The following is a 20,060-nucleotide window of genomic DNA, read 5'->3' on the forward strand; positions in this document are numbered from 1 at the left end:
TCTATGGCAAGTGAACATAGTGCTACTGTGGTGTGCAGGCTAGTTTGTAGGATGCATTCTGAGTCCTGTGTGCATTGTAGTTGTGACAAACAGTATAAATATTTACAGATTGACCTTCCTTCTAACTCTCCAAATAGACTTCTTCATGAGAGAGAGAACTGAATATATGCTTCTCATGCAATCAGCAGGATACGAACTGGATTTTAACCCTGTGGTGATAGTCAGTCAGATTCAGAGGTTTATGGACAGCCATGACATGACCCTTGTCTAAAAACAGAGGGAACTCTGACTGTGTGTCACATAATGCAGGACTGCAGACTGCACTGAGCAGTGCTGGTAGAAAGGCTTAATTTTCTGCTAAATGTGTGCTTGAGTTTGCAGAGCCAGCATTTGGGAAATGGAGGGAATATAATTTTGTTTTTAGAGACTTTGTGTATCGTCTGGAGTTAATGAAAGGCAATAAATGTTGAATGAGAAAGTACCATATTTACTGAATTTCTTCTCAGGGACAGAAATAATGGTTTCTGAATTGATTAGAAATGTTGTTTGTTTATTCTCATCATTTATATTGTTATTGCCTAATAATGGAAGAGGGGTGTTACTACAGTTTCAATATATAAATAATAGGCAGGTGTGGCTGTGCAGTGTTCAATAATTCAGTTAGGCTTCCCCTTAAGCTAGATGATGAGCACAAATAATCTGGAAAGGTTTTTCTTGGGCAAGTAACCCTTGGTCTTCTGAGCTTCCTGAGCAGCACCCTTAGAATACTGAATTCTGCCTCTGAGAGGAATTAGATTTAAATAATCGGCTGATTTCTACAACCACCAAGTATCACATTAGATTTTACCAGTCTGTGAAGGTGAACCAGATTCAGATTGCTTATGTGGACCTGAAGTGTTATCAATCATATTAAAACTATGGTGAATCACTCATTGCCACAGTTAGATTAACTCCCTGTTCTCTCCTCATCAAGCATTCTCCCTCAGTTTAATTTTAGTTTGTATATAATAGTAGCTGTTACTAATTTTTGTGTAATTTATTTTTCATATAATCTTTGTTTCGTTTCTTCATCCCTACTATAGCTGCCTTTTTGTCATAATAAAATGGTCAAGCAGGTTGACATTTTTACAGTAAAATAGACAAAGGGAAAAAATGAGCGCACAGGTACCATCAAAATTATAGTCCAAGGGTAATTTTGCTAACAGCAGTTTCCAGTTTCATGAGATCAATTTTGATGGAAAATCATTCTGACCTATCATTTTATACAAAGATTTATTATGACTAGGGAACAAACTGAGTGACTATTCCCTTGTGTATCCACACACCTACATATTTCTATAATTTATTTCTTTTTCATTTTTTAACCTATAATAATGTGAGAAAAGTCCAAGTGAGAATTATGGCTTGGCAGAAATTTAGATTAGTTTATGTTGAAAGGATTTAATGTTGTTATGATGTAAAAACAGCTCTTTGCTCCTGTGTCAGAAAGGGCCATATAAATCATCTTTTGCCCAATTACTCCCCTAATTTTCTTCCTTGATGAAAAGATGTGACTGATTGTCATAAGCTATTTATGTTTAATTCCAATGTGATGAGAAAATGTAGTAGGATGCATGGGCACGTGACAAAGTTTAGTGGCTGACTAAGCCATTAGCCATTTTTAATGACCTGCTTGGCCTGTAACGGTGCCTGAGGTAGGAATAATTGCTTTTCCCAACAGCAGAAGGCTAGGGACTGCTTCCCCTGACAAGACCTCATAGAACAAGTGTGCTGGTTTAGAGGTAAACCAGCAGGGGAAATGAACTCAACTCAAAAGAGAGATTATAAGTCAGAATAACAATTTAATAAAATAATACAATAAGTACAGTTATACAGACAAACAATTGGTTTTAACCCACAAAACCCAAATATATAACCCAGCACCTTGGGGCATAAACAGAGTGGTGTTCTTTGGGCCCCCTGAGTCCAAAGGAAAAGGAGAGGGGAAAACCTGTTGGTGAGAGTGGTGATTGCAGTCTGGTCAAGAGTGGTGATTGCAGTCTGGTCAAGAGTGGTGATTGCAGTCTGGTCAAGAGTGGTGATTGCAGTCTGGTCAAGAGTGGTGGTTGCAGTCTGGTTGAAAAGTGGTGGTTGCAGTCCGGTCAAGAGTGGTGGTCTGGCAGTCTGGTTGAGAGCGGTGGTCTGCAGTCTTCCTCTGGATCCCACGAGTGGTTAAAAAGGTCCCAAGACTCCAAGATTATATATCTTCCAGTTCAGGCAGGAATGCCCAGTACCTCCCTCAGGGTGGTGGTGGTGGGGGTCCTTAATGGGTGTGAGGACAAGAGCAACCCCTATCTCGCAGGCCTCTTAACACCTAGTTTATAGCCTGAGGAATCAGGCCCTATGTGCAGATAGTGTAAATGGTTCATTGATAACAGTTTCTGGGAAATGGCATGGAAGGCTATAGAATACACAGTTTTGGGTTACACCCATCCAGTGATGAACTGATCTCAGCTGTCCTAACTAAGGCAACAAGGTATTTTGAAAATCCATATGATTTTGAGAGGCCATGTGACTGAGATACAACTTTTCCAGACAGTGATTAGGCTGAAGCTTTATAGGAAGGTGTTTTCACACACTAGGTTGCTGAGTTGGCTCACAAAATGTGGTAGTTTCAGAATATGGGAGTTCAGCATGCAAAAACAAGAAAATAACAGAAAGTTACACATTCTCTATCTTCATTATCCACACCTGTAGCTAAGATAGAAGAAGACAGGATCTTGGTGATACTGCCAGGTGAGTTACCTAGTACTGTCTAGGAGATCCCTACTGATGATAAATCTGTACAAATGCCCTCTCTGTGGGCTACTTTTGCAATTGAAGTAAAAATGCTCCAAGGTTCAGAAAAGAAGGCAACAAATCCGAAGTAGCTCATCATTTCTGTATTCTAAGAACCTTGTGTTTACTGTTCTCTCTTTATTTTGAAGGAAAATGTTTTTGGTGACAGCATGTGGATTGTGTGTGTTTACATTCCGACACGTATTCTTTAAAAGACTGCCTTGATACTGGCCCATGGTAATGGTCCACTGTCTTTAAAACCTGAATCTGCAGTTAATCCATTATGGTTATAGCTTCATTAAGAGTTATCAGAAACTTTTACCTTGTAAGGTGTCAGCTTTGTTTAATAAAGCTACTTTGATTTGAAATAAGTAGGTAAACTGCTCTGTAAGTGATTAGATTAAGAAAGGGATACATGATAAGAAGAAAATGATTCTTCCTGTTGCAAGCTTCGTGATCTGCTCTGGCAGTTGATAACTAAACCAGATAGCTGTAATGTCACTGCCAACCTGTCTGGTGACCTCTGAGGTCAGGTTCTGTTGTGTGCAAGATTTTGTCTTTCAGTGCTAATGAAACCAGGGAAAATGTTTATGGTTTTCACCTGTATGGTGGATTTCTTTTAAATTAATGTCATCTTGCTTTTTTATTTTATTCAGGCCTGTGAAAATTAGGGTGAACTGATTTATTCCTTCCAAAAACCTCATGGACTGGGAATGTGTGATAAAGTGAAGCAGATAAGTTTATAGGAGTTTACCTTGAGTTTGCATATTATTTCCTACACACTTATAAGTGCTATTCTTGAAGGCTTTCAAGAAACAAGTATCAATGTTAAATGTTACATTTGGGAGATAAATAATCCTTGCAATTGAATATGATGCCACCAAATGTGATAAACTAAACTGTATGCTGGTTGTTTCTAAATGAACTGTGGTCACCCTTTGCAGCCCCAAGAGGAATTGATCATGGATTGGACTAGGCACAGGTAAATAAATGAAAGACAAGAATGTTGAAAAGGTAGTTCCTGTGTTGGAGAGCTTGTAGCATTTGCATATGAACAAATGCAGAAAGGTAGAGACTCTTGTACAGACATATAGGTTTGTTAAGTTCTTTGGAATGAGAGCTGTTCTTTCCCACAGCTTGACATTTGTTGCTAGATGGGCTTATATCTTATGCTCTGAAGTTGCAGCAAGCTTTCAAATCACCCGTGTGCTGCCTTTCCCTAAATCCCAGACTTCCTGTAAACTAGTTTGGAGTGAGCAGCCATTTGACTGGTGTATCATTTGTCTTTGAAAAGTGCAAGAGAGACCATCCATTGAAACAGCTGCAAGATATCATGTCACACAGCTTCTCTTAGAGATCCCCCCCAGACAATCCAATACCTGCCCTCCCCTTTCTCCCTCTCCTTTTCTGGGAAATAATATACTAGATCAGTTAGATCCAATATCTCATGAGAAAATGGAGCACATTACAAATTGATGAGATTTCATTTTGTATAAACTTGCCTTCAGCAAAGACAAGGAATAAATTTGTAATTGCAGGCCAGAGCTTTATAATTGATTGGGAGATATTAGAGGTTTTTTGAAATATTTTTTTCTTATCTCAATAAAGATTTATAACAAGGGACATTAGCTTTCATTTTAGTCTATATTTGTGCTGTTCCTGAATGTTTGAATACAGCACCAGTGCCGTCATGTGAATTAATGGACAATTATGCTCAAAAGACCTATAGCTGGGAGGTAAGTATCCCTGGGGGGATCAATGAATGGCCTGCTGGCTTTACTGTCAGCCTTATTCAGATGCTTTACCTTTTCTGAAAATTGGACATTATGTTCTGATAATGTGTGAGCAAGAAGAACGTGAGAATCATTCTCAGGAAGGTGCTATGAGAAGTAGGGGTGGTGTTCACTTCCTGCTGTCTTAACAGTCCTTTCAAAACAAGTCCAGCGTGCAAATAGAGGAAACATTCCTTAGGGTAGAGAGAGCAGGATTCCTGTTGCAGTCATGGCACTAACTCAGTATGATCCTGGATAAATCCTTTCCCCTCACTTATATTCCTTTTCAGGAACCATTGAATAGTATTTGCTTCTGTTGTCGTGAACTGTTAGTGACTGCAAAATGCTTTGAGGTCTGTAGGCGTATGGCATCAGATTTATAATACAAAGTGCTCTATAAAATGCTGGGCAAGTTTGAATGGGATAGATGAAAAGAGCTGATTACAAAGCTCTTTGAAATCTGTGTTAAAAGTTTTCACAGATTTCTGTGGGCTCTAAATCAGATAACCACCGTGGAGGGAGGAGTGGGAGAGAAAATCTTACGCAAGGTCATCATCTACTTGTTTTTTATCAAGGAACCAAGCTGGTGCATTTGTGCTTGACTGCCTTTTATATGTTTACTCAGAAAAAAGGAAGGTGAGGGAAACTTTATTCGAATCCCATTGATGTGGATCTAGTTTTGGAATGGAACATGGAAACTCTCTGCATCATCGCTGTCTGAATTTCTCTGTCTGCAGACGATGATCCGGTGATGAACACAGTCATAAAATGGAAAGAACACTCTATGCTGCACCCCTGCTCAGCAAATCCTCTCACAAATAGACCCTCCAGCTACTCAGAGTCACGTCGCCTGGATTATTTCAAGGGTCAATGCCCGGGTGAGGAATGTGACATCTTGGGCCGTTTATGTAACCATCTAATCGTGTAACAGGTGAGCAGGGAGTTCATGTACAGTGTAAACAAATCTCTTTGCCATTTTCCCCTGCATTGTCTGACTGATTCTAATGAAGAAAACATGCAAAGCCCAAGCCAGGGAATCAAGGCTTGGAGCCTACTTGGAGCTTCCAGAGGAAGTGTTTCAGTGAGGTCACTTTCCAGCGTGTTTCAGGTGGTGACTAAAATATTTCCCCTGCCTCCTCTGTCTCATTTGTTAGTTCACTTCTGCACCACCTTGGCTGGGTGCTGAAGAAATTGTGATCCGAGGAGAGAGGGTGGTTGACTCCACATCTTGTGGCATGGTGCCAGCTTTGATCTGTGTGCCAATCCTTATTTGGTTCCTGTTAAAGATACGAAGTCTTAGTTTCTTGTCTGTGAGCACTGTAAGCGATGTATTATAGAAGAGGCTATGTTCCTTTGGTGCTTCCTGAAGGAGTAGCTGGCTACCTTCCTTGTCTCTACTACAGACTTCTTACCTGAGAGCCAGTTAAGCACTGACTGCAGACAGAAGAAATGTGCCCCTGACTGCACTTAGTCCCTAATGAGTGTGCACATCAGTTGATAATCAACAGCTTTTCTACCTCAGTGAATCTGTGTAAAAGACGAGCTTGTGCATCTGCTTCCCATCATCAAAAAAAGAACATTTATAATGGGCACCTCTTAATACAAGACCAACAATTTACTCGGCTAGTGCACACCATAGATTCTGGCAGGTGTTGTACATCTTTTGCAGGTTTCTCTCCATTTAAGTGCAGCATACTGTTTATTTTATAAGCCCAACGTGATCTTTAAAAAAGAAAGACATTTTTCCAGGTTTACTGGGGCTCTACTATAGTTATTATCAATAAAATTATTGAATAAGTAGCTGCAGTTTCTTGAAGGAAATGCTCTGTATAGGGAGAGGCATTTCTTGAGGCTAGATGAATATGTTTTAGCCAAGTTTCATAAGCTGTTTCAGTTTTTTTATATGTACTTTCTCTGGCAAGCACACAGTTAAAGCCAGTGTTGTGCATATTTTATGCTATATAGTAAATATTTTATTAGCATTATTATTCAGGTCAGAGGGAAAGAACTGAAAATTAATAGCTTAGGTTAAGCTGATGTCAGAAGGCATATAATTTGTAGAGCTAATATATTTGCCATATTTCCTAATTGGTGACCAAGTTGTCTCATATCTGCACAGCATTTCACCACTCTTCTGGACTATTTCCATCTGTGCATGTAATATTTATCATTATTGTATCCATTAAATCAGCATCCTTTAACAGATCTTCGTGTTTCTTGGGTTCTCCCTGTGCAATGAGTATCTCATGCCTTGTCTATCTGGGTGTTACTTTTATATTAGAGGAAGACAAAGGAGAAAAGAAGCAGCACTGCTCTGATGCTGAGTCACAGCAGGAGATCTTGCTCTGTGTGTGTGTCTGTGAGTGCATCCTTCCCAATAAAGCAAGAACTCATCTCATGCTCCATGCATCATACATCAGAATCATAGCAACTCCCTTAAATTATCAGCTTCATATTCTGTGTCTGTGCAAACATGGATTTAAACCTGGGGAGTTGGTGTATCAAGCTGGGATATTCTTTATTATCCAGGAGAAGATCAGGAGAAGGAGAGGGTTAGAAGCAAGTAGATGTGCAGAAGGAGTTTTTCCCAGCTAGTCACAAGCAGGCATACTCCTGGAGGCCACACAAGGTCCAAGGCAGAGGGAGAGAGACAAAAGTCTTTTGGACATCCTTAGGAGATCCAAAGGTGGGTCTTCTTTATGCAACACCTACTGAAAATGTCCATGGAAGTACCAAAATCTCAGATGGAGGCATACTCCACTGAGAACCAGTGGCAAACAAAGAATTGTGAGTTTTCTTTTGTTCAGTCCTGTTTGAAACACTCCAAGTAGAGATCTTCAGCACTCAAACATCGAAGCTGTTTGCAGAAACTGTCCATATGTTTTATTTCTAAGCAACTGAGACTTTATTTTTTTTCTTCCTTTAGTCTTTGCCTAACACATATTTACTGGAAACACAGTGGTGAGAGAGTGGAAATACCAGAATTCACAATGAGGGGGAATGATGCTATACTAAACCTGACTCACAGTAAATCCACTAAGCCCTGTGGAAAGCCTTAGTTATGGCTTTGAGACCTTAGCTTTGATGTTGAAAAATATGCCCAGAATAACTCAAAAATGAGACAATTTCTGCCTTACTGAGGATTTTCCATTGAGAATTCCTATGCCAGGTCTGCCAGTGTCTGATGTGCTTAGCCTACTGTAAGAAGACTGCCTGAATCATCTCTCTGTGCTGTGCTTTTCATTCGCTCAGTTCTGGACACAGTCCAGTGTCCCTGATGTCCCTCCATTGATTTCAGCTTGCACTGGATTAAGTCCAGCAGGCGCCTAAGCATATTCATTTCATTGTTGTTTGTGGTTATGTTTTGGAGATTGTAAGGGTATTGACTGTTATAAATATCTTTATAGTTTGGCCTTATAAAAAAGCAGAGCCTTTACCATGTTCTCATGCCTTTATTACTGTCATTATCAAGTTACCCCTTTTAAATCACTCACTGGAAAAGCCTTCCTTACAAAAACATTGCAGCTTCCTCCATAGAAGAATATGATTTAATGCCGAGTCATTAGCTGTGGAGCATTTTGACTTCATTTGTGAGAATTTACCCTAATCCACTAGCCAATGCCAGTTGCAGCAGGTGGGTCTTAGGTCACAGTACTCCACATTCTGAAGTTTCTTAAAGTTCTGTGAAAAGCTGTGCAAACTAGAACAGTGACTATGCCCATATGTCACTACCTATCTATGGAGGCAAGTTTTGAGAACACTGAGCTAAAAAGGGTTCACATTTTCTTGGCTACTGCATCAAGCAGCTTTATGTCAACATCTTCAAGTTACATCTAGCCTTGACCTTCAGTGTCTGACTTGGGACTTTCCAGACCGATATTCTTTAAATGAGCAGTGTCAAGAGCTTGGAGCCCAGACTGGCCTCTTTTGTAGAGACTCCTGGGCTATGACAGGAGATGGACATACAATTGCACTGTGTGTTAAAAGGACCAGTTCCATAAAGAAGCCTAAGTGCCCACTAAGGTGCTGTGACACGTCCCTTCAAACCCTATCCAACAGCTGTGTCAGTCAGACATGCTTGATTTCTGTATGTGTATGAACCTTCCATGAAAGTCCAGAATAATTTATGCTGCTGGACAAGAACTCAGCTCTTCTGTTGCTGAAGAGCAACCTTAAAACCCAACAAGGTTCTCAAGCATCTTTCACTTGCAGAACCCAATGTTATAGGCATTCCTAGGGCTAGTGATCTTGTTCAGACTGTGCACAAAACAGCACGGGTTAACATTAAGAACCATCTTAAGATCCCTCCACTGCCTGATTTAGAGTAAGAATTTGCCTTCTGATTTTCCACTTGCTGGAAACCATTAGGTCACCTTGGCTTCTGGACTTCATTGCATGTTTTGCTGAAGCCCCTCTCCTCTGCATGAAAAACTTAATATTTGTTAAAGCACACTGCTTTTTACTGCTGAAACTGTGAATTATCAAGCTACTCCGTCTTTGGGATCTCAGTGCTGTTGTGGATTTGCCCAAGAAGTTACTTTCTTCTGAGATAAGTATAGGCAATAGGCAAAACAGACCTAGGTCTTGGAGAAGGTGATTAGCCTCTCCCAATATCATAGCCATGGAAGTCCCCCTGTGTTGAGCAGGGCAAACCCATGTACACACACATGAACATGAGGTTCACTACTGACTCCTGAGAGCCTTCACCACCTGGGAGACCTTTCCTTTTTTATAGGAAGAGCAACGTAGTTTGAGGGACTGTGTGAGAGCGTGTAAGAAACAGTTTTTCATCTATCACATACATCAGCACTTGTAAGAAACAATAATTGAGCAACTGCATACCATGGCATCTTTCCCTGATGGAGTGACTTGGCTTTTCTCTTTTGAGTAAAACCAGTCTTTGCCTGTTTAGGTCCTGCATATGCCACGTTCAGCTGCTCTTACTCCCTACAATGAGAGGTGTGAGGTAAGACAGAACAGAAGAGCAAAGGAAAATAACAGTGATTTATTATGGTGGTTTTGAGTTTAGAAAAATCTATTCTTACACCCTGTGAAGAGTACATGAAATCTCTTGGTTTAATAATAACACAGCAATTCAGCTGAATTACAGCTTGTATTCTTCCTGAACAAAAAGTGTATGTCTCATTTTCTAACATAAAACTGCTAAAATTGTTCAGGGGTGATATGTCTAGCAGCTCCCTAGATCAGTGTCTAATCCCAATCTCATTTTGATCCTTTAAGAACACTTTCCCTCCTTGCTGCTGTGGAGGTGTCCTTTGTACCATGTATGTTGCATGCAGCACTTTTATAGTCGGTATTCCATGGATGAGAAGTGCGGCCTTAGTAACTTAGGGGCAGCAGAGTATCTCCACAGCTCTGTCCTGGGTTAGCTCTGGAGGGGCCTGTGGGGCAGCAGAGCTCTGAGGAACTGGGCAGGATGCCCTTGGCATTAGTACTCCAGGCAAGCACAGTGTGGAGCCAGCATTATCACACTGCAATTCATCTGATCTGTCATATGTAGAATTATCTCCCAGCCTTGTCCTCATCATAATATCTTAAAGCCTCACTCTTGTCATTGCATTTATTTGTGCATGGTGCCAGTGATGATTACTATCCCTGATTTATGGAAAGAGAAACGAGATGCAAAGAGACACAGGGTATGTTTCATACATCCAAGCTACGCATGAAGCAGAGCACAATCTTAGTGTTGACTGAGCTATTTCAGAAGCAGGCAAGCTGTGTTAGCTGAAGTATGTGCTTGGATTAATTAGCAGCCTGGGCACAATGAAATTATTGCTTTGAACATGTGTGCTAGCATCTCTTTGTGTGGCTTTTAGGAATATCGTCCCACTTAAAGCTTACAGAGTGATCTTTAGCCTTGTCCTGCAATGTGGCCTGGGAACATAACCCAAGTGACCCTACTTTGTTCACATGGAGAATGGATGGCCAAGCAGGAGCCTCTCAAGTTCCTGGCTAGCACTTTAACCACTGGACATTCTTTCCATAGAGACTATTCACAGTGGGACTGTTCACGATGACTTATAAGAGGGTTTTTCTTGGGACTAATCACATCCCAGTCCTGCTATGGATGCTTATTCCCCTGGATTCCCTTATTTTCTAAAGGTTTCTTTCTTACACTCATTCTTTCCCCTCCTTCTTTTTGCTGTGAAACAGTCTTTGGCATGACTCAGACATTTTTTTGCCTTGCACAGCATTCAAGATGCAAATTGCAGCTTGAACAGCTTGTTGGAGCATGATGCTCTGAACAGAATAATGGATTTGTTCCCTGAATTGAAGGAGTTAGCAGGAATCTGTGAAGCCTGGTAGATGACAAAGGTGTTTCTCCACTGTACTTTCAACCTGAAAGCTCCCTAAGAAACAGGTGGTTGTAATTGTTTTTGTTGGAATTATCTTCTGGTTTGTTATCATGTGACCATACAAGCACCCTTCAGTTTTTAAGATTTCAGACAATTGACTGCTTCACTAGCAAAGCCCCACGATGAATATTCCCTCTTAATTTGTTTTTAATTGGAGTGTTCATACATCCTCAGTGTAACATTTAAAGAAAACATCAGCTCTTCCTACTGTGAGGTTGACTGCACATGGGTTTAGGGTACATATTTCATCTGTTCTTCTGCCTGTGAGGGCTTATGTTACTTTAGACATGTGCCTGGCTCTGGCATTCTAACATATGGCTGAATGGAGGACCATGTCCATTGTACTAAGCTGATGCTTATAATGAGGCAGATGTCAGCTCCTTATCCTTTCCCACCCCTTATCAATCTCAATTTCTAGCAGTTTTTTCATTGCTCATGCAGAAATCAGGAAACTACAGTATCTCTTTACAGGTGAAGATTGAAGAACACTGGGGTTTTGTGCATTGTATGCTGCACAGAGAACCATCTAGCAACATCTATCAACACTGAAGGAAATGCTAACCAAACTATCTGGGATACAGAAATCACAGAATATGCTGAGTTGGAAGGGACCCACAAGGATCATTGAGTCCAGCTCTTAGCCTTGCGCAGGACCATTCCCAGGACTCACACCATGTGCCCGAGAGTATTGCCCAAACACTTCTTGATGTATCTAATCATAACAGAAGGGGCTAATTAACCTTTTTCCTCTAGAAGACTGTCAAACAGCATTAGGCTTTGTAATCAGGAAGATCTAGGTCTCAGCAGATAGGAAGACCCAATAGTAGAAAATAGTCTGTTTTCTGATGACAGCTATCTCTGAAGCACTAGCCATTTTTTATACTTTTAATTAACTCAACAGGAGAAGCATGATGAAGTTTTTACTACTGTGCTCTGGCCAATTGGAATTAAATTGGTCTAACAAGTTCATTTCAAGATGCTCCAGTGTGTCAGCACTGCGCTGCAGTCTGCTCTCTGTTATGGCTAAGATCCTTGGTGACAAAGGGAGATAAAGGAAAATTCAGAACTAACATGGGAATTTAGGCATGTCTTCCATGGCTCATCTTTTCACCCAGGGTGTTTGGCTTTGTGAAAACACTTATATCTTGATTTTCTTTAGTTGTGCTCATCCCACACTGCATCTTTCTTTATTTAGTATGGTCCTCCGAGCAACAGATTGAAGGCTGAATGAATTTTTTAATCGAGCAGGCAAGAGAATAATACATATCAGTCACTTTCTCTTTCTTTCTTTTTGCTTGATCAAAACAGTAAATTTATTAATGTATTCATGCTGTAAACTTTCAGCTCACAAAAGTGTAACAACAGCTCATTATCTTCTCAGGTATTCATACAACACACTATGGAAATATGTTATTAACTTTATTGAATATGTATATAAAATTCAAGTGTTATGATACAGGTGAACGTATCAGACTCTGCAGAACCAGAAGTGTTTAAATGTAACCCACATAACGAGATCAACAGGTACAACAAATGGAGAACAAGTGCACGCATATACTGTGTAAGTAATTTGATATCATTCCATGAAAAGGTCACCCACCCAGCGGGTGAAGAGGTGGTAGGTGTAGATTTTATGGACTTTATTAAGGCTTTTGATACTGCTCTTCATAACATCCTTTTGGGCGTGTTGTCCAGCTGTGGGATGAATGGGTTTACAGTGTGCTGGGTGACAAACTGGCTGAAGGGCCGAGCTCAAAGTGTTCTGTAGAGAATGGAGCTACATCTGTCTGGTGAACAGTCACTAGCAGTATTCCTCAGTTTCCCAGGGTTCAATCCTAGGGTTAGCTCTGTTCAATATATTTATCAATGATCTGGATGCTGGAGTTGGACGTACAGTCAGAAAGTTCACTGAAAGTACCAAACTGGGAGGTGCTGTTGACTCCCTTGAGGGACAAGGGACCTTGCAGAGGGATCTAGATAAATGGGGGCATTGGGCTTTGATTAATGGGATGAAATTTGAGAAGCTGAAGTGCTGAATTCTGCACCTGGGACAGAGTAACACCAGGAACACGTATAAATTAGGAGAGGAGTGGCTGGAGAGCAGCCCTGCAGGACGGGATCCAGGAGTGCTGTTTGGCAACAGGCTCAGTACGAGTCAGTGGTGTGCCCTGGCAGCACAGAGGGAAAACCTCATCCTGGGGTACATTAAAGTCCAGTAGTCAAAGGAGGTGATTAATCTAATGTACTCAGTGTTGAAGCAGCCTCACCCTAAGTATTGTGTGCAGTTCTGGGCCCCAAAATTTAAGAAGGATGTGAAGGTTCTTGAATGCATCCAGAGGAGGCCAGCAAAGCTGGTGAAAGGGCTGGAAGTCATGTCCTGTGGGGAGCGGTTATGGACTTCAGACTTGTCTAGTTTGGAGAAAAGGAGGTTGAGGAGTAACCTCACCATTCTCTACAGCTTCCTGAAGAGGGTAAATGGAGAGAGGGAGGTGCTCATCCCTTCTTCCTGGGATCCAGTGATAGGACGGATGGGAAAGGTTCAAAGCTACACCAGGGGAGGTTCAGACTGGACATTAGAAAGCCTTTTTTTACTGAGAAGGTGGGGTCAAGCACTGGAAAAGGCTTCCTAGAGAGGTGGTTGATGCCCCAAGCCTGCTAGTGTTTAAGAGACATTTGAACAATGCCCTTACTAATATGCTTTAAGTTTTGGTCAGCCCAGAAGTGGTCAGGAAGTTGGATTAGATAATTATTGTAACTCTCTTCCAACTCCCATCCTATCCTATCCTATCCTATCATGCTCCATCCCTGAATAGACTCAGCTAAGTCTGAGAAATCTCAGCCAGCCTATTGGGTGTAGATGGCTGCTAGCATAAGGAAGATATGACAGAAGTAGTCAACCCAACTATCAAGTTAGAGAGGAATTCTTCGTATCAGAGATAGGCTTTCTTCAAAGGCACCAGAATAGTGTTTCCTAACATGTTAAGGTTATTTTGTTTTTAAAAACACGTGGATTGTGTTTAAATGTCTGAAAGTCCATATGGTGTCAGTGATTTCACTATTGATGTTACTGATTTTTTGTTAATAATGTTTAGTCTTTATAGGTGTTACTATAGTGTGAGGGGAAGGAGGCCAAAATGGACATCTCAGGGAACTTGACAGGAACCTGGTCAAACTAGTTCCACTGTATTTGGGCAGAGCACAGAAGCTGGATGGAGATGCTGGCAGTGAGATATCCAGGCCCCGGGCAAGCACTGCGACCATGTGCTCAGTTCACACCAAGCTGGAGATGTAACACTATTGCTGAGGAATCTAATCCCTTTGTACCAGCCAGAGGACCAGGAGATTGGTTCAGTTTAACAGAGGAAAGTAATGATCTGAAGTCATGGCATAAATTTCTTGCTAGTAGTCCTGTGACTGTGCTATATGTGTGTGAAGTGGGTGCAGAGCACCAAAGGTCTCTCAGTCACCATTTCAGATTAATGCCATGGTGATCCATGTATTTAGTGTACCTGTCAAACAGCACTTTATTACTCAAAGACCTTTTCCTCTTGTCTACTTTGAAAAATAACACAGAAAGTAACTGCAAATGGTAGCTCAGGTTTTTGGCCAATGTTTGCTGTGCTGCAATGTTAAGTGCTAAGTCTGTGATGTGTATTCTGTAGTTCCCATCTGCAGCTAAGGCAGATGTCAGAGGCATCTGGAAAGCAGGTAGTGTTGAACCAGGAAAAGAGCAAACTGCAGGTTTTTATGCTGAAAAGGTTCAGATTTAGCATTTCTAGGTGGTAGAGAAGGATGTTTGTATCAATCTTGTCTCATCTAGTTCCCTCTCTGAACTGTAGTTAAATAAGTTGGAGCAGGCGACTTTTTCCAATCCAGTGCAGCACATTTAGCAACTGAAATCCTTGGGGAAAAAAATCTGTTCTTGGTGCTACAGTTTAGTGTACCAGCTGTAACAAGTGCAAGCCTGTTACAATTTAATAACTATTTCATTGCTGATCTTGAATTACTTTTATAGCCACAAGTCAGTTTCTTGAAGAGTAGTGGTGGCAGCGAGAGTTATTTATGCCCATTGTTGCTTGCCTCAGCAGTACAGATGTTGTTGAATAAGCCACAGACACTCAGCAATGCTCCTAGACCCCAAGGAGGTCCATCCAGGAGAAGTCAGAAATATGTGACAGAAAAGTGCTCTGTTATATGGGTTTCTTCAAGGCCACCTCAAATTTTCCATCAAAATTTCAGAGTGACAGATTCACTCTGAACACATAAAATAAAGATAAATAAAGGAAGAAGGGAACTTTCTATGTGAGATCATAGTCAGAGTTTACTTATTTGTTATAGCAGGATCCCCTGCCTGCTACTAACTTAGGACTGAGAAAGATTTGTGAGGTTTCTGCATGTGAGATGACTCTGTTTCCTCACATAAGTAATAATGTAAATCCTATATAAAATTGGTATAGTTGCTTCTACCATTGTCAGTGGGCTTTGGACAAAGTGTTTGGGCAGTGGGGATATGTATCTAAAATTACAGCATGTTATGCTGTTTCCAGCTGTTGTCTTTTATTATATTTATGGTGCTACATATAGTTAGTTTGTATGTGACTTGACAGGCTAGGCAGGCAGAGAAGGTCTTTCAGTAGTGTGGTGGGTTGACCTTGACAGGACACCAGCTGCCCACCCAGCTGCTTTATCACTTCCCTTCCTAAAGGGACAGGGGAGAGAGTAAGTTGGGAAAAAAAGAAAACAACTCGTGGGTTGAGATAAGACAGTTTATTTAAAGCAAAATGTAAAGCGTAGTGTGTGTGCGCAGAAGCGAAAGATAGCAGGGTTTATTCTCTGCTTCCCGGGAGCAGCGGTGGTCGGCCACTCCTGGGAAGCAGGGCTTCAGCACGCATGACGTTTCTCAGCAGACAGTGAATGCCCCCCTCCTGCTCTGTGCCTTAGCTTTTATATCTGAGCTGACATCATACGGTCTGGAATATCCCTTTGGTCAGTTTGGGTCAGCTGGCCTACTTGGGTCCCCTCCCAGGATCTTGCCCTCAACTAAGGAAGGAATGTTACAGTGCTGATGCTGTGCTCAGCAGTAGCCAAAACACCGGTGTGTTATCAATACCCTTCTAGCTGCCAGTGCAAAGCACAGCACTATGAGGGCTACTGTGGGGAAATGAACTCCAGCTCAGCCAGACCCAATACAAGTAGCTGTAAGAATAACATGAACACAGGACAGAGAGAGACTGAAAGCTTGCAAACAGACAGCTTCAGTGCACAGTCACATGAAATTAGAGGAAGAGAAGCTGGACCAAGAGAGTAACAGAGGAGAAGCTACCTGCTTACCGGCCTCCCAGGTTATAGTACCCTCACTTGGGGCTACCAAGGTGAGACTCACAAAAGGTCGTCTTAGATGCCTTATGAGGCCATGTTCCCTGCCTCCCTGAGAAAATAGAAATAAGAGTTGAGGAGATTAAAAACCTGTGAGCTTGCCTGGGTGGAAAGAAGTGGATGGGAATCACATTCACCTCTGGTCGTAGCCATGGCATCTGTTAGTTTTCAGAGGAAAACAAAAGCACTTGGATAACTAGTATAATTATGTCAGTATTTTTGCTAATAAATATATCCAAGTCAAAGACTGTTCACTTTAGCATGGGACTGAACCCAAGCCAGAATCCTGAGTAACTTCAAATTTTAAAGTAGCTTGAGTAATGTGTTTATGTTAGCTGAAAAAAAAAGTTCTATGCAGCCTCACACAACCATGGAAAACTAGAATTTCAGTTCAAAGGCCACATGTTGTAGCCAAAGGCCCATTTTCTTTAGTTTATTGAGAATTTATTTGCTTTTGTTCTTTCCTTGCCTCTTTCTTAATCTGTGATCACACCTCCTCCTTCTACTTACACTTCACTGGCTTATTCCATCAGTTCTCATCTCTCTGTTTTCTTTGGTCAAGGGTTAAGAGTTCCAAACACAGATTAAAAGAATTATATCAACATTATCAGTTGGTTCTGCTTCACTTGGCAACACCTCTGCTTTTTGAGGATGGTAGTTGATATAACTGTGCTGGCTTTTTTCTTTGCAAAGTTATTTGGGGAGCTTTCTCCAAATTCTTTGCTGGTATTAAATTATCCTAGTCATCTCATCTCCTAAGATAGAGGAACATGCACTTATTTTAAGAAATTACATAATGGCATGTTCTTCAGGTGGTTTCATATCTCTCTTTCACTGTTTTCACTTTGGTTCTTGTCCTTCCCCTCAGTTTTCTCTCAGATAGAACCATCTCTTCTGCACCTGTGTCTTTTGTGTTCCCCATAATTTGGGATGATCTCTCTGGGGTCAGGTTCTGCACTGTGGTGATTTGTCTGGTTCAGGCAAGGCCTGGAGAATTTGATCCAGCATGTAAGCTAAAACTCACATTCTACAAAAATATAGCTGTGACTTTTTTTATTCTGAGATTTATCCTGTTGATGAGGCTTTAGCGCTAAGCTTAGCAAAACTTCTCTTTATTCTTCTTGAATGATTTAAAGATAACCTAAGGCAAAGGGAGTCCTGATCTTCATGAGGTTGAGTCAGTTAGATTTTTCAAGTAGATAGAATAGACTATTTCAATCAGAAGTGACCTGCAGTGACCATCCAGTACAACAGCCTGACCAATTCAGAGCTTTTATGTCTCAAGAAAGTATGAACAGAATATGTGCTGCCTTGGCCATCTGTGTGTGTATTGGCACACTCTTTGATTTATTCCCTGTAACTCAAGGTACAGTTTTTCCAGTATTATTTGTAGAGATGTGTCAGCTGAGATCCTGTAAAGTATTTAGATGTGTGACTCTTGCTTAAGGCTGAACTGCATTGACTTTGCCCAAAGTTCACAAGCTGGATAAGAATGAAATCAATGCTGTTCAGGTATGGAGGTTAGAAAGACAAAGACAAGCCTGTTGGCTCTGACCAAGGGAACTCGTGTAAGTTTTTAATTTTCAATATGTGGGCAGCTCTGTGCCTTTTCTAAACTTCTCAATGCATAGGTCCCAATTACTATTCCAGGCATCAACTTCACACATGCCAGTACCTTGAAATAGTGAGGAATAAAGTAGCAGTTCTCTGTGTAAGTACTCTGTCTTTAAAAGTAAATCTAAGCACAGGCAATGTTTTATATTTGATAACATGTTATTAGCAGAACTCCTCCTGCCCACGGTTCACGCCAACAGCTCTGGCACGAAGTGCCACTACCAGTGATGTTCCTACTCTCTGATTGCAAACGGTACAGTAGCCTTAAAGATGCAGGTCAGTACAGTAACATGTTGCTGATGAGATAAACATGGACTTGAAATAAAATCTAAAAACAGAAAAAGATTTGATGGCTGTGAGTCAAGGGTCAAGTCTAAGTAAGTTTTCCTAAGGGCCAACTGGTCTTCTGCCAGATCTCCTGGTTCTCATGCAGACCAGTTTCTCTTCAGCTATGTTGGCATCACTCTGCTTGGATAATGCCATGACTGTCTGTCAGGTTTATCTCATATTACAAAATCCTTAACACTAAACTGGAGGAGGTTGAAAGGTCTCTCTTGATCTTACAGGAAAAAAGCCTTATTTCAACATGGCTATGGGTTTGCTATTTCTTCTTTTCATCAGTGCTGTGTTCCAAAGTCATATTTATCATGAGCCTTATAGTATTTGATATAAAACATAAAAAAAAGTTCTGATGTCCCAGCTCTCATTGTCAAGTGATTAAACAAGAATCTCAGCCTTCACATAAAACCACATTTCTAGGCTCAGCATTGTTGAGAAGTAGTTGGAAAATACTGTTTGAAGCTCTTGAAAATTACTGAAAGTGAAAAATGTTGGAAGTGCTTATATATTCTGCAAACCAAGAAACCAGAATATATTAAAAAATAGAGTTCACTTTTTTTTTTTTTTTTTTTTAATTAACAGAAGTCCCATGGGTTTTAAGTTAGTCTTGAGATTTAGGAGGAAGAACAGTCGAGTCCTCCTCCATGACTGTTTTCCCCAATTACCTACACTGTTCTGTTATTCAAACCACTCTTCAAGTCAAGTGGATCGGATGGAGGATTTGGGTTTGGCTTAGCACCTACCTTTGCCGAGTTTCAAGTTAAAGGAGACCCACAAAGGGAGTTGCTGTTGGTATTTCTCCTCCCCTGCCAGGCTACCCCACTTCACACGTTTTAATTAGATTTAGAAAAAACTCAAAATGTTCTCCTTGTTTTTTGAATTTCCCTTTGTTAATGTGAAGATTACCCTGCCCTAGTTTATCTAAAAAATTGCTGACAGCATGCCATCAGCAGCCCTTGTAGCGTGGCTGGGGCAACGCTCAGCATTAATGAAGGAATGTTTTTCTCTCAGATGTTTGAATTCAATCCATACTGTTGTTATTTGTTAAATAAATAGGACTTTATTTCCTGATATCTTATTTTTTAAAAAATAAGGGCTTATTTAAAATGTTAGGCTTTGTGTTGGCTCTCAGATCAGGGATGACTTTTACTCAGTATAGTATAAGTGTAGGTGGGGTGCTTCTGTGTCATAGAACACATGAGAATAAAGAACTGCTGTAGGCTCCCTGTACTGGGCATCTGTGCTCAGTTGCACTTGGTCTGACTGGGCACAACTCTGTTCATTTCCCTGCACTGCCATCTGGTTTGTGTTTGCATGAGGGAAAGGTGGTTCATGTTCAGTAGGGTGTCCTGAGCAGGTTGAAAGGCTTTCTTATCCAAAATGGCTATTAGGAAAGTTAAAGCTATCTTGATCAGGTTTTGAAGCTGGCAAACTTTTGCAAGGCAGGCTCATCATCACCTTACTCTGTCTTGAGGAATTTGGGCTGGAACCTTATCAACTTTGGAGCAATGTCTTCCCACACACAAAGGTTACCTGAACATTAAAAGTGGATGCTGCAACTTAGATTAAATCTTAGATAAAAACTAAGTTCAGTTCCTAGTTTTGCTAACTAGTTGTCCTAGGACTTCACAGGAACCACTCTTTCACTTCCTTGGTTCTGCTTTTTGGGTTTTTTTGCACATCCCATTTCTGCCCTCCCCCAAGATACATTCTGTTTCCCACCCATGCCTTTCCTCATCTGAGAATTACTTAACTTTCTGAAGAG

The 20,060-nt window shown here is 40.9% G+C and overlaps 1 long non-coding RNA gene across 4 annotated transcripts in view; it reads left to right on the forward strand.

Moving 5' to 3' along the window:
- Positions 1 to 20,060, forward strand: part of LOC135409162 (uncharacterized) — a 275,200-nt gene that overhangs the window by 107,179 nt on the left and 147,961 nt on the right. The window contains exons 1-3 of one of the 4 annotated variants that reach the window (XR_010428041.1): positions 3,690 to 4,553; positions 5,165 to 5,225; positions 5,327 to 5,520. The exons of the other annotated variants lie outside the window; for them this stretch is intronic. This is a non-coding gene — a long non-coding RNA (uncharacterized LOC135409162). Of the gene's footprint in view, positions 1 to 3,689; positions 4,554 to 5,164; positions 5,226 to 5,326; positions 5,521 to 20,060 lie in introns of those variants that run through there. 4 annotated transcript variants of the gene reach the window in all.

Source organism: Pseudopipra pipra, chromosome 2 (genome assembly GCF_036250125.1).
Source record: "Pseudopipra pipra isolate bDixPip1 chromosome 2, bDixPip1.hap1, whole genome shotgun sequence".
In the NCBI taxonomy this organism is placed as follows: domain Eukaryota; kingdom Metazoa; phylum Chordata; class Aves; order Passeriformes; family Pipridae; genus Pseudopipra; species Pseudopipra pipra.